Source organism: Rhinatrema bivittatum, chromosome 1, assembly GCF_901001135.1.
Source record: "Rhinatrema bivittatum chromosome 1, aRhiBiv1.1, whole genome shotgun sequence".
Lineage (NCBI taxonomy): Eukaryota > Metazoa > Chordata > Amphibia > Gymnophiona > Rhinatrematidae > Rhinatrema > Rhinatrema bivittatum.
Window position 1 is genome coordinate 128,290,602 of NC_042615.1, and position 15,920 is coordinate 128,306,521.

Below are 15,920 nucleotides of genomic sequence, written 5' to 3' on the forward strand. Positions count from 1 at the left end.
AGTTACTCAGCTCGTCCAGCAGTGCACATAACATTATATACCCTTCATTCTGACCAATCAGAGCATATTCAGAGGTGTTGTTTTAGATGTGCGGTACATTTGATTTGAGTGTGTATTAGACCAATCAGCTAATGGGTCTGGGGTGTTGGCTCATTGCATTCCAGCACGTAGTCAGGGTCCTCTGCTTTCTTTGTCTAAAACTAGTATTCAGGAATACAGCAGAAAGAGGTGCCTCAGAAAGTCAGTGCATAATACTACATACAGGGGTTAGTTTATATACACTAATTGCTTAAACCCTTATCTGCAGAGATCTTTACCTTTGCAGAGCTGCAGCAGCAATTCCATATCCCCAATACTGATTTCTTTGCATACTTGCAGTTCGACATTTTCTATTGCAAAAGACATCTAACTGGCAACTCTTTAAACCTAGGGAGACCCTGCTGAGACTTATAGGGTCCAAACGCAAACAAGGCCCCAACATATCACTTTATCATAAGGAGATGTGTATTAGGGATGTGAATCGTTTTTTGACGATTTAAAAATATCGTCACGATATATTTTAAATCGTCAAAAATAATTAGAGCCGCGATACAATAACAATTCCCCCGATTTATCGTCAAAAAATCGTAAATCGGGGGAAGGGGAGGGCGGGAAAACCGGCACACTAAAACACCCTAAACCCACCCCGACCCTTTAAAATAAATCCCCCACCCTCCTGAACCCCCCCAAAATGCCTTAAATTACCTGGGGTCCAGAGGGGGGTGTCCCGGTGTGATCTTTTACTCTCGGGTCTCCGGTGCGTTGTAGAAATGGCGCCGGTGCTACCTTTGCCTTGTCATATGACAGGTCAAAGGTAGCACCGGCGCCATTTTGTTTTTTGTCCCCCAACGTCAGGAGCGTAGGAGATCGCTCCGGACCCCCGCTGGACCCCAGGGACTTTTGGCCAAGCTTGGGGGGGCCTCCTGACCCCCACAAGACTTGCCAAAAGTCCAGCTGGGGTCCCGGGAATGACTTTCTGCACGCGAATCGTTTTCCGTACGGAAAAATGATTCGCGGCAGGAGGTAGGGATCGCTCCTGGACCTCCGCTGGACCCCCAGGGACTTTTGGCCAGCTTGGGGGGGCCCTCCTGACCCCACAAGACTTGCCAAAAGTCCAGCGGGGGTCTGGGAACGACTTCCTGCACGCAAATCGTTTTTCGTACGGAAAATGGCACCGGCCATCTGCAAATCTGATCACCTCATTTGTATCCTTTTCCAGAATATATTGAAAAGTAGAACATAGAAACATAAGAAATTGCAATACTGGATCAGACCAAGGGTCCATCAAGCCCAGCATTGTGTTCCAACAGTGGCCAATCCAGGCTATAAATACCTGGCAAGTACCCAAACACTAAGTAGATCCCATGCTACTGATGCATTAATAGCAGTGGCTATTCCCTAAGTAAAATTGATTAATAGCCATTAATGGACTTCTCCTCCAAGAACTTATCCTAAAACTTTTTTTTAAACCCAGCTACAACTAAACCTGCACTAACCACAACCTCTGGCAAACAAATCCAGAGCTTATTGTGGTGTTGAGTGAAAAAGAATTTTCTCCGATTTTGTCGTTAAATGTGCTACTTGCTAACTTTTATGGAATGCCCCCTTGTCCTTCTATTATTCGAAAGTGTAAATAACCGATTCACATCTACCAGTTCAAGACCTCTCATGATCTTAAAGACCTCTATCATATCCCCCCTCAGACGTCTCTTTTCCAAGCTGAACAGCCCTAACCTCTTCAGCCTTTTCTCATAGGGGAGCTGTTCCATCCCGTAAAGCCGGCAAGATGAGACGGGCGGCTACCAGGAGCTAAAGGGTCCGAGGCAGGCAGCTGAAGAAGTGGTCAGGTCTGATCCAGAGGTCAGAGGGCAGGCAGCAGAATACGTTGTCAGGAAGCAAGCCGGGTCAGAGAGCCAAGGTCCATCCGAGGGGGTGAGGAGCAAGGAACAGGAGCTGGAATACAGGAACAGGAGCAGGAGGATCCGGAAACAGGCGCAGAAGCAGGAACTGGAGACAAGAACATGCACAGGAATGCAGGATTAGCTACGCAGGAACACTGGCGAAGACATGGGAGGAGACCTGTTGCCAAGGCAAGCTCTGACTGACCAGAACTTGCCTTATATACCCGGAGCCACTGATGTCATCCACTAGGGGGCCACGGGAGCTTTTCCCATTATGGCACCTTTAAATCCCCGTAACTGCTCTTCTCACAAATTCTAAGCGAGGTATTTGTCGTGAGAAACAATGGGTGAAATGAAAGACTAAAGTACCTCTATTACCAATAGTATAGACCCAAAACAAAAACCATTTTTTTGTTTAATGACCTCATACCAGGCTTGATGGTGCAATTTCTGCATTCGCCATTGTGTGCGGGATAGCATATTGGTTGCTTTCACCCTGCTATGTTTAATCATTGGTCATTAAAATGTTTTTCATGCTATTTGCTAACCATGCACCAAATTACGTGAATAAGTTTGACACGGTTCCGTGTTTTCGGCTGAACACCTTCCTCATGGGGCCATCTATAGAAAACAAATAATCGCAAATAGATTTATTATAACATTGAATCAAAAATAATTATTATTTGCCCGGTAGTGAAGGTACTAACGATTGACTCAGGTTCAGCGCATAGACATCTAATTTGTAAACATGCTCAGCGGTTGTGTCCTCTGAAAATCAACCCTATAGTGTATTGGATTTTCAAAGGCGTTGACAAAGTCCCTCATGAGAGGCGTCTAAGAAAACTAAAAAGTCATGGGATAGAGGGCGATAACCTTTCATGAATTACAAGCTGGTTAAAAGACAGGAAACAGAGAGTAGGGTTAAATGGTCAATTTTCTTAGTGGAAAATGATAAACAGTGGAGTGCCTTAGGGATCTGTACTTGGACCAGTGCTTTTCAATATATTTATAAATGATCTAGAAAGGACTACAATGAATGAGGTAATCAAATTTGCAGATGATATAAAATTATTCAGAGTAGTTAAATCACAAGCGGATTGTGATACATTGCAGGAGGACCTTGTAAAACTGGAAGATTGGGCATCGAAATGGTGGATGAAATTTAAGGTGGACAAGTGCAAGGTGATATATATGGGGAAATATAACCCATGCTGTAGTTGCACAATGTTAGATACCATATTAGGTCCTACTACTTAGGAAGAGATCTAGGCCTCATAGTGGATAATACATTGAAATCGTCAGCTCAGTGTGCTGTGGCAGTCAAAAAAGCAACAGAATGTTAGGAATTATGGGAAGGGAATAGTGAATAAAACAGAACAATGTCATAATGCCTCTGTATCGCTCCATGGTAGACCGCACCTTGAGTACTGTGTACAATTCTGGTCACCGCATCTCAAAAATAATAGTTTGTAGTGGAGCAGGTACAGAGAAGGGTGACCAAAATGATAAAGGGATGGAACAGCTCCCCTATGAGGGAAAGGGGTAAAGAGGTTAGGCTTGGAGAAGAGACGACTGAGGGGGTATATGACAGAGGTCTTTTAAATCATGAGAGGTCTAGAACGGGTAAATGTGAACTAGTTATTTACTCTTTCGGATAATAGAAGGACTAGGGGCACTCCCTGACATGCAAAAAAGTAGGCATATTTAAAACTAATCAGAGAAAATGTCTTTTTCACACATCTTCCTTTAAGCTCTGGAATTTGTTGCCAGAGGATGTGGTTAGTGCGTTAATATAGCGGGGTTTACAAAAGGATTGGATAAGTTCTTAGAGAAGTCCATTAACTAGCTATTAATCAAGTGAATTAGGGAATAGCCACTGCTATTACTGGTATCAGTTAAGAGATGTGAATCGTGTGATCGATCGTCTTAACGATCGATTTTGGCTTGGGGGGGGATAGGGAACTTGATCGTCACGGTTTTGTTTTTTTTTAAATCATTTAAATCGTAAATCGAGGGAGGGCAGGAAAACCGTGTACACTAAAACAACCCTAAAAACCCACCCCGACCCTTTAAAATAAATCCCCCACCCTCCCGAACCCCCCCCAAATCTGTTTTTAAATTACCTGGGGTCCAGTGGGGGGGTCCCGGTGTGATCTTCCACTCTCGGGCCACGGCTGCGTTAATAGAAATGGCGCCGGCGCTACCTTTGCCCTGTCATATGACAGGGCAAAGGTAGCGCCGGCACATTTTGGTTCTGTCCCCCGACGTCACGAGCGCAGGAGATCGCTCCCGGACCCCCGCTGGACCCCCAGGGACTTTTGGCCAGCTTGGAGGGGCCTCCTGACCCCCACAAGACTTGCCAAAAGTCCAGTGGGGGTCCGGGAGCGACCTCCTGCACTTGGGCTGTATTGCCGTATTGCAAAATGGCGCCGGCCATATGGCCGGCGCCATTTTGCAATACAGCCCGAGTTGCAGGAGGTCGCTCCGGACCCCTGCTGGACTTTTGGCAAGTCTTGTAGGGGTCAGGGTGGGTTTTTAGGGTTGTTTTAGTGTGCCGGTTTTCCCGCCCTCCCCTTCCCTCCCCCGATTTACGATTTTGACGATAAATCGGGGGAATTCCTATTGTATCGCGCCTCTAACGATTTTTGACGATTTAAAATATATCGGACGATATTTTAAATCGTCAAAAAACGATTCACATCCCTAGTATCAGTACCATGGGATCTACTTAGTGTCTGGGTACTTGCCAGGTACTTGTAGCCTGGATTGGCCATGGCTGGAAACAGGATGCTAGGCTTGATGGACCTTTGGTCTGACTCAGCATGGCAATTTCTTATGTTCTTACCTTGGTCATTCACACCAATACGTTTTACCTCATCAACAGTAGAGTATTTATATTTTCACCCAAGCCTGGAAGATGGCCTATGAACTTACTGAAACTGTAGAAGGGTGTAAGTTATATAATTTCCATCATATAGAAAAAAAAGTGTTTTTCCAAAACTAAAAAAAAAAAAAAAAAGCACTTCAAAACAAAGAAGTCTATTTACACAAACATGGAATAAAAAGCACACAGTGAACAGTGACATGTAGATTCTGTTGTGTGAGTTTTTTTGATATCTTTGGCCCTCTCTGACAGTAACCATGCCATTTGAAAATATGGAGACAAGTATCTTCTGATGCCTGAGCCTTTGATGTATTTGTTCTGTTTTATTCCGTTTTTTTATTTCCTGAACATCATGTTTGTAAGCCGCTCTGAGCTTTTGTGATTAGGCAGCATATAAATATTTTGAATAAATAAAAATAATTAAAATAAACAGAGTACTATAGGAAAAATAAATCATACCTCCTTCTGTTGCATATTCTTTTTATATAATAGGAATACCCAAATCCAATTTGGCAGTGCAAATTATTTTAATGAAGAAATAAACGAATGAATGGAATGCAAACATTGTGTAAAAAAAAAGAAATAATGGAAAACATACACAGAAAGTAGTTTGCAAGGAAATATTTCAAGGTACGAACATTTCTATTTGTGAACTGGATATCGGACTCCTCAGTTATTTAAAGAACACAGCATGGATAAAAGACTGATAAACAGGATTTACGCAGAATCGGTTATTTCTCCAACTTTAATGTACTGGGCACAATAAAATATAGAGGATATAAATATTATCAAATGAGACAAGTGAAACCAAGAGCTTGTTTCTAGCTTTTCGGGTAGTATCATATTTTGCACATAGAATGGATTCACAAGCAGGCAAAAGGAGAGGCAGAAGCAGCCAATCAAGTTATGCAATTTGTGTCTGGGTCCTTTTGACATGTACAGTAAATGTCCATACCAGTTCTAAAGTTATGAATTGGGCAATTTATGTGCAACCAAAATATTTCAGAATAACCAACTGATATTTCTTAACATACATTCTATAAAGAAAGGTATCTTATTTGTATAAATTTAAATATATACATTATTTAGTAAAGCTAAATCCACTTAAAATGACTGTATGAAACCTTTTTTTGTTTTTTACTCATTTAAATGATATACCATGCTATTTAGATGATATATATTCTTTAAAGAATATGTTTAGTTCTACTGTATCTTACATAGAACATAATACATTATAATCGAGTTTCAATTTGATAAAAGAATAAACAATTATTCTTAGATTGCAGATTACCTTTTGAAGGAGACAGTAGCAAACAGTTTCAAAAGCCACTGAGATTAATATTTGGTGTTCAGCATTATATCTACAGATGTTACCAATTTCTTATCAACATGCTCACATCATAAAATAATTTAAGAAAGGGTTCCTGAGAACATCATCCAGATCCATTGATTTTATCAAGCCCAAGCCCCCATGCAAGGAGCTGAGTCACAACATGACATAATACCACAGTGACTGCCCCTCCCCTGCTTCCTTGTCCAGCACAAGCAAGGACATTTCCATCATAATCACAGGGCTGCACTGGATGAGGAGAAGGGTAGAGGTTGGAGCAATTCAGCATCATGAAAGGCTGCACAGGCCCTCACAGCATTTCTCCAGTTGAGCTGGTTTGAAAGTACACATTGCTGGAAGAATCATCTCTTCTCAACTTCAAACTGAACCACCATCTAACCATGATCTTAGCCGACAGATCACAAGCACTGGGGCTGTTGCTTGCACATCTGTCATCCTCCTAAGTGAAGCTGAATTGATGCTTTCCCTTCAGCTGTGCTCCAAGTGGAAGCAATATTGCAGGACGACCACTCTGCAGATGGAAGGTGATGGTAGAGGCCTTGCAACAGACTCAGCTACCAAAGCATGGAAAAATACCAGATTTGGATGAAGGAATAGAAGATGGCATGTGGCCCTGATTTGCTTCTCCACGTCATGCATCAGCAGCCATGACATACTTATGCCCAAGCAGGCTTTTGGCAACAGCATTCTATAACAAATGGAAGTAGATATTCCCTGCTCCAAGTACGCAATACTGCACCAAAGCAGTGACTTTCCATACAACTAGATCCAATATCATGAAACCTGGCTGACCTCATATTTCTTCAGATTGGACAGCAGTATATGCACCAATGATACTGATTAAGTCCCCCACACCCCACCTCACACCAAGCCCAGGAGCAGGTATGTTGGCAGGCCCATGGCTACTCCTGCACACCTATAACCTGGGTCTGGCCAATGGTCCAGGCCTCAAGGAGGCCAGGTTCAGAAATGGTCATTTCCTACCTTAACCAGTAATGGACATCTGTTTACTCACTTAGGGACCGAGTCACGTAGAAAGCGGGCGCTGAACAGTCAGTGTCTGCTCTCTTAACACGCGCATGGTGCCCCTAGGGGGGTGCCATGCAATATTAAAATTAGGGGGTTGCACTAGCAAGGAGGCGCTAGGGTCACCTGCGCGACCCTAGCACCTCCTTGCTAACGCGAACCCAATTGGTTTCGTGACTGCCGTACGCTGGTCACGAAAACCGATGCCAAGTTTATCGGTGTCGGTTTTCCTTACCAGCAGACAGCCACGGAAACCAACGCTGATAAACCTGGTGTCAGTTTTCGTGACCAGCGTACAGCAGTAAGGGAAACCGATGCCAAACTTGGCGTCAGTTTACCTTACCGGCGGACAGCCAGGAAAACTGACGCCGATAAACCTGGTGTTGGTTTTCGTTACCATTCGCCGCTGAAAACCAACGCCGAGTTTATCGTCGGTTTTCCTGGTTGTCCGCCGGTAAGGTAAACGGACGCCAATAAACTCTGTGTCGATTTTCGTGATGTTCGACTGTCAATTTTTTTTTTACTTTTATTTCTTTTATTTTTCATCTTTTTTTTGATGCGCAGAGCTATTAACGCCTGCTCCTGGCATTACCGGATGATGGTGTTAAGAGACGCTGAACTGAAACTATCATGGCCCCATGAGGAAGGTGTTCAGCCGAAACACGGACCGTGTCGGGCAGCTTGTCAAAAAAAACCTCAAGGCACTGGGTCAAAAAGTGTTTCTTCATGACCAAGCTAAGTAGCTTAAATTTTGTATAAAACAATGCAAAATTATAACAACGATATACAAAAGAATGACACTTAAAGCATGTCATGAAAAAGAAAGGACAATGCAATAATTTCAACACTTGATTTTATTCATACGATACGGTGTATTATCACTAATGGAAACAAAAATATTTCAATGACCAATGATTAAAATAGAGCATGGCAGCAGAAAATAACATATGCTATCCGCACATAATGGCTAAATGACCGTGCAAAATATTGCACTATTGAAGCCTGGTATGAGGTAATTGAAATAACAAAAATTGTTTTTTGCTCTAATAACGTCGGGAAATAGAGGTACTTTAGTCTCCTATTATCACCAGGCGTTAACAGATGACAGTTAAATGTGTGTCTGAGACGCACATTTTTTTTTTTTTGCATCGGGAGTGAATGCCCAATAGCCTCTTTCACATGCATTTGCATGTGAAGAGCGTTATTAGATTCACTCCGCATTGGACGTAGGTTAAATATGCACTAATCACCTATTCTACCCGCGTCCGACTGCAGGTTAACAGTGCACTAGACTCAGTGCACCATATTGCATCAGCCCCTTTATTCAGCAGGACAATGGAATGTGATCCTAACCTATATGTTCTGTTGCTGCAGCAACCTCTGTTCATATCCTGTCATGGCTACAACCTTGTACCAGCAATGCTCTAGCACATTCTTCTCATACAGTGTCAAGTGTTCATGCATTATAGTAAGAAGGTAATTCTTCAAAGGATTTCCGTGCGTAAATGTAACATACTATTGTAGCAAGTTTCAAATGCTATTTACCTGAGTAAAGTGTACTTATGCGAGTAAATCTTATGGACAATTCAATGGCATATATGTTAGCAATTTCAAAAGCCAATGTACTTGAGTAAAGTGCATTTACACGTATAAAACCGAATTTAAAGCATGTAAATGCTTTTTAAAATCATGCCCTAAGCTCAAAGCATTATTATAGGGCAATAGGCAGAACCAAGAATCAGTACTAACATCCAATCCTGCTTCCAGTTCATTGCCTGATGAGTTTCTATTACTCTTCACTGATAGATTAAAAAAACAGCACAGGCATAGGACGTAAGAACATAAGAAATTGCCATACTGGGTCAGACCAAGGTTCCATCAAGCCCAGCATCCTGTGTCCAGCAGTGGCCAATCCAGGCTACAAGTACCTGGCAAGTACCCAAACACTAAGTAGATCCCATGCTACTGATGCCAGTAGTAGCAGTGGCTATTTCCTAAGTTAACTTGATTAACAGCAGTTAATGAACTTCTCCTCCAAGAACTTATCCAAACCTTCTTCCTATGATTTTAAAGACCTCTATCATTTACCTCCCTCAGTCGTCTCTTCTCCAAACTGAACAGACCTAACCTCTTTAGCCTTTTCTCATAGGGGAGCTTTTCCATCCCCTTTATCGTTTTGGTCGCCCTTCTCTATACCTTCTCCAGTGCAACTATATCTTTTTTGAGATGCAGTGACCTGAACTGTACACAGTACTCAACGTGCGGTCTCGCCATGGAGCAATTCAGAGGCATTATGACATTTTCCATTTTATTCACCATTCCCTTCCTAATAATTCCTAACATTGTTTGCTTTTTTGATTGCCGCAGCACACTGAGCTGATTTCAATGTATTATCCATTATGATGCCTAGATCTTTTTCCTGGATGGTAACTCCTAATATAGAACCTAACATTGTGTAACTACAGCAAGGGTTATTTTTCCCTATATGCAACACCTTGCACTTGTCCACATTAAATTTCATCTGCCATTTGAATGCCCAATCTTCCAGTCTCGCAAGGTCCTGCAATTTATCACAATCCGCTTGTGATTTAACTACTCTGAATAATGTAAAGTCAGTCATTAATCCGGAATATGTCCACAATAAGAAAGAAGAAAGAGGAGAAGAATGATGTGCAGAGATTCATCTGATTTCCTTTCAGATAGCTCACCCTCTGACTCAGCTTCTTGGACTCCAATGTATATAATCACTCTTTGAGTCCCAGAGCAATGACCATGGGTTTCCAGCACTGGCAAGTATGACCTAATTATGGGAAGTTATATTCAAGGGCTTGAAGAAAAAATGATCAAATGTGGCATACATTGGTACCAGTTGATTCCCTTGGTCCAGCAGCAGCTTAACACAAAAGCTTAACTAGACATATTAAATCTTAGGGCAATGACCTAGATGACATGACATGCTGCAGGTTAATCTGCCTTATAAAGAAGGATATTGTGGAAATATTATTTCTGCTTCCCCAGACCTGCATAGTTTGGAGTTTGGTCAGATATTATACATAGTGCAGATGCACACAACTCAACTATGGATCGGGGACTCCAGATAATGTAAATTGCCAAATTGGGTTTTGGAGCCACTCCACTGGAGGTCCACAGATACTGCACAAGTGGCCACTGTGATTTGTGATGGCCTTTAGTGGGAGAATGGAGTGCTTTTGGTATACAATGAACAACTCATTCCAAGAAGTACTCAAGAACTTCTTACAGAATCAGGCCACAGCTCAATACGCCGGGGTGTTGGAGGGGGGGGGGGGGGGGGGGGGGGAGGTAATGAGGCAAGCCTTCAACTACCTGAAGCCTGTAGCAGGATACCTGAGTCACCTAGGCCAAATGGTTCACAGTGAACAATACTTATGATCAATGGACCTGCCCCACAAGGGCTTCTATAGCAGGGAACATTCATGGGCAAGGTGCTTTAGAGCACTCTAATTTATGATTGAGGTAGTGCCATGTTAAGCTGTCAGGAGGGTGGCTTGCTGTGGCATCAGAGGTGCCTCTGGTTTCTTCATGTTGTGAGCTGGGTTCAGACACATCTGAAGGGGTGTCCTAGCTTTGAACATAGCAAGTGCTCTGGGTCTTACAATTTATATCTAGGAATTTGACCTACTTAATATCATGGCAGGCCAAATGAACTTGGAACTACTGACTATCCAACAAACCCACAGCAGGCAGCTGAGAAAGTAACTGGTTAGATAGTTTGCTTGGTTTCATGATTTTGCAAATTAAAGTTGTAGTACTTTCACTTCTCTTTTGTCTCTATATTATCCTTTAATTGTTTCTGATTAAGTGATATTTGGGAGCTGGCAGAGATGGAAGGTCATAGATGCCTATGTTATTTATCACAATTTATGTTACTACAATAACATAAGAACATAAGAAATTGCCATGTTTGGTCAGACCAAGGGTCCATCAAGCCCAGCCTCCTGTTTCCAACAGAGGCCAAACCAGGCCACAAGAACCTGGCAATTACCCAAACACTAAGAAGATCCCATGCTACTGATGCAATTAATAGCAGTGGCTATTCCCTAAGTAAATTTGATTAATAGCCGTTAATGGACTTCTCCTCCAAGAACTTATCCAAACCATTTTTGAACCTTGCTACACTAACAGCACTAACCACATCCTCTGGCAACAAATTCCAGAGCTTTATTGTGCGTTGAGTGAAAAAGAATTTTCTCAGATTAGTCTTAAATGTGCTACTTGCTAACTTCATGGAATGCCCCCTAGTCCTTCTATTATTTGGAAGTGTAAATAACCGATTCACATCTACTCGTTCAAGACCTCTCATGATCTTAAAGACCTCTATCATATCCCCCCTCAGCCGTCTCTTCTCCAAGCTGAACAACCCTAATCTCTTCAGCCTTTCTTCATAGGGGAGCTGTTCCATCCCCTTTATCATTTTGGTGGCCCTTCTCTGTACCTTCTCCATCGCAACTATACCTTTTTTGAGATGTGGTGACCAGAATTGTACACAGTATTCAAGGTGTGGTCTCACCATGGAGCGATATAGAGGCATTATGATATTTTCCGTTGTATTAATCATTCCCTTCCTAATAATTCCTAACATTGTTTGCTTTTTTGACTGCTGCAGCACACTGAGCTGACGATTTTAATGTATTATCCACTATGATGCCTAGATCTTTTTCCTGGGTGGTAGCTCCTAATATGGTACCTAAACCTAACATCGTGTAACTACAGCAAGGGTTATTTTTCCCTATATGCAACACCTTGCACTTGTCTTCATTAAATTTCATCTGCCATTTGGATGCCCAATCTTCCAGTCTTGCAAAGTCCTCCTGTAATGTATCAAAATCCACTTGTGATTTAACTTCTTTGAATAATTTTGTATCATCCGCAAATTTGATAACCTCACTCATCGTATTCCTTTCCAGATCATTTATATATATATTGAAAAGCACCGGACTAAGAAGAAAATTAATGTTCAACCAGTATTTGCTTTATTCATTTCTGCTGCTTCTTCCTTTAGAAACCCCACTTTCAACACTCCATTGCCCTTTACATATTGAATCTGAAATGGACTATTACCTTGCATGAGCTCTTATAACATTTCATCCAAAAATAATGGTCAATAATTGTATTTAAAAGCATGGCAAGTGAACTCAGTTCAATCAGATCACAAAAAAAATGCCCATGTATATATATAGGGCCTGATATTTAAAAGCATTTACATGCTTAAAAAAAGGTTTTACACAAGTAAATGCACTTTACCCATGTAAGTGGGCTTTTGAAAATTGCTACAATATATGCAATTGAACTGTCCATAGGATTTACCTGCATAATTGCTACAATAGTAGTTATATTTACACATATAAATCCTTTTGAAAATTGCCCCCATACTGTGTTGAGACTATGAATAGACAGCATGGCAATAAGAATCTGCACAAACTCAAATATTTATAATGATAGAATAAGTTTTATTTTCAGGCTTTTCTCGCTATACATGTTCTTATTACAATGCTTAAGGTCTATGTACTAAGATTCAGGTTCCTCAGTGCTAAATGGATTTTATTATTTGGTCAAGCAACTAAATGGATTTTATTATTTGGTCAAGCAACAAAGTGAATTTATTAAAACATGCATGTAAATAGCATGATATTTGGAATTATGGACTGTATAAAAAAGTAGAAACAGAATCGGGCACTGTGATGTACATCAGAACTTAATTAGGACTATGAATTACTAATACAGTAGATTCTATATAACTGTGTACAGTATGCTCAAAATGGATACTGAATCATAAAAGAACGATTACAGGATCGCTTGGTCTATGTTGTAAGATAGATACTGACTCAGGAATTTGCTTTCATGGTTTTCTGATGTCAAGAAATTAAGTTCTACAGGAGTTTTTGCCTTTCTTTATGAAGAATGATGAACTCAATGTTCCTAAAATAAGTATTTATAACTGTTTAGCTTTTTGTGCCATTTTTATGACACAGAATTGAGTGATCTGACACAGAATCATTTTTATGACACAGAATTGAGTGATATGACACAGAATTGAGTGATCTTTTTAATCAACAACTGTACTTTTATATTAAACTGGATAGTGACTATTTCTATGTGATTTAGTACTTAAAAGTGCATCATTATCAATACAAAGTGTATGGATTAAAGCAGAAGCACAGTTTATAACTGTTTAATGTTATTGGGTGCACCGAAATATGCCACGCACATTATGAGGCTTATATTCAAAGGGATTTATCTGAATAACTTTTGAGTTATTTAGATAAAAGCCTGTTTTTTAATGTCCCTGGTACTTATCCAGCTAGAGCCTAGCCCAGTGATGGCAAACTCCAGTTCTCGAGTGCCACAAAGAGGCCAGGTTTTCAGGATATCCACAATGAATATGTATGATAGATTTGCATACAATGGAGGCAGTGCATGCAATCTCGACAGAATATGTCAGTTTTATGAATATGCATCTCTGATGGAGGAAATGTATTTCTGTTTCTATATCTCCAGAGTTGCAATTCTCAGAGTCTAACTTCTTTGGGTTTCCAGTTTAGTTTTTGCCTATGTATTTCAATTTCTAGTTTATGGTCCCTTATTCAGTATTTGGTGAAGTTCTATCTGCGTTCTGTGTGTGTGACTGAGGTGATGGATTCTGATAGCGTGTGAGGTCTCTATAGGGATCTATAGCAGCCTGGCTTGTTCTTTTTTCCCCAATAGGAGTTGTATTGAAGTTCTAGAGCCCATTGCAGTATTTACTGTGCTGCTTTTTCCTGGTTGGGGGGAGGGGTCCTTGAAGAGCCTGAACAACCCACTGTGCAAAAGTGTGCATTTGCAAGGGCCTATGGCATACAACTGAGCCAGTCGGTGAAGTCTGAGTATCCTGGAGTCTGATTAGACAATATTAACTGATTACTGTAAAATATTCTGGGACACAGTTCAAAGTCTCTGATCTAGACGTGTCTCCTACACAAAATTTATATTTTGGGAATAGCGAGATTTAATTTGCTGATTTGACTTTTTCTGGTGCATCACTATTTTTCTTGTATATAGGATATACTCTCCAGTCCTGAGGCTTAGGTACTGGGTTTGAAATATTTTGTGGTAACAAAATTTAAAGAATATGCTTTTAAATATTTTTGAGGGTTGATTACTACAATTATTCATGGGGAAAGTCCACTGGACCACCCTCTTCTCCACCCCCTTTCCCGATGACCCCAAATTAACTGCTTGCTTGCTGCTGGTACTACAAAAATCAAATGTCCCAGATTCGTCCATCAGAAATCTGGTAGCTTACTATAACCCAATTACACTGATCTCCAGTAGGCAATATCCAGACACTCAGAAACCTCAGTGAGAGGTTAGGTATGGGAGACAATGTAGTAATGGTTTGCACAGGGCAGCAAAAGAGGTAGCTCTGGCCCTGGGTCCTTGCTGTGTGAGTTTTGGGAGTTGGTGCTGCCATGGTATGCTAGGTTTGCTCTATAGGCTCTGAGTGATGGTTTTGTATTACTTTTCAATGTGTCTGGCAGTGGATTGTGTTGTTGTTACTGAAGTGATACCAGAATTTTATATTTAAAAGTATGATGACCAATTCTGTTTTCACAGGATCATCCTCAGAGGGATGGGAGGAGGATCACGATATGTCCCATTGTTGCCAAACTTTTGGCTTAATCCCTAATGATCCCGAGTCAGCTAAACAGCTAATAACACCTCTGGGATAAGTATGCTCAGTTAAGACAGAAGCAGAATGGGAAAGGGGTTTGAGAGAGAAACTGCTAGGGACAGGATTGGTCCTAAGGCAGGGGTGGGTAAACTCCAATCCTTGAGAGATACAAACAGACATGGTTTTCAGGATATCCACAGTGAATATGCATGAGATAGATCTGCATACATTGGAGGCAGTACATACAAATCTATCTCAGGCATATTCATTGTGGATATCCCGAATACCTGGTCTGTTTGTGGCTCTTGAGGACTGGAGTTGGCCACCTCTTTACTAGGGAAAAGAGAGAGCGGGGGGTTGAGACATATGAGAGAGAGAGACTACTGGAGACAAGCAAGAATTTGGAAAAGAGACTACTGAGGACAGGGTGAGGGATGAGAGTCTCTCTTCACCCCACCCTGTCCCAGCAGTCTCCCTTTCAATTCCTCATTCCCAGCAGTCTCTCTCTTTCTTAAAGGGGGAAAATGGGACAGTAAGACAGAGACTGTTGTGAGGGGAGAAGAGTTAGTTGATAATAGTATAACTAGCATGCTCAAGACCCTCTGCCTAGTACCCACCCAGGTTAACCTTGGGCCCTGCCAAAATATCAGTTCTGGATGTCACAAGTGCAGGTTTAAGTTATCCGGGAACGTGTTCCTCACTAACTTTACCCTTAATTGGCTATACTCAAAAGGATATAGCCAACTAAGTGCCAATGCAGGGAAATCTTGTCCCTCACCTCCCCCACTCAAAGACAGCATTGCGGGCCTCCTGGTCTGATCCTCTTCCAGTGCCCAAATCGCTGGCACTTTAGAATACCCCTCACGGCTCCCAAAATAAAAGTTTCAAGGTATCAGGCCCATAGGCCCAACCTCCCCCCCCCCCCCCCCCATGGAACTGCTGAATAACCACTAATTACTTCTATAAAAAGTTCAATCACTCCCTTCCCTTCCCCTACCCTATCCAGAAGCCTTATATCTCTAAATGCAG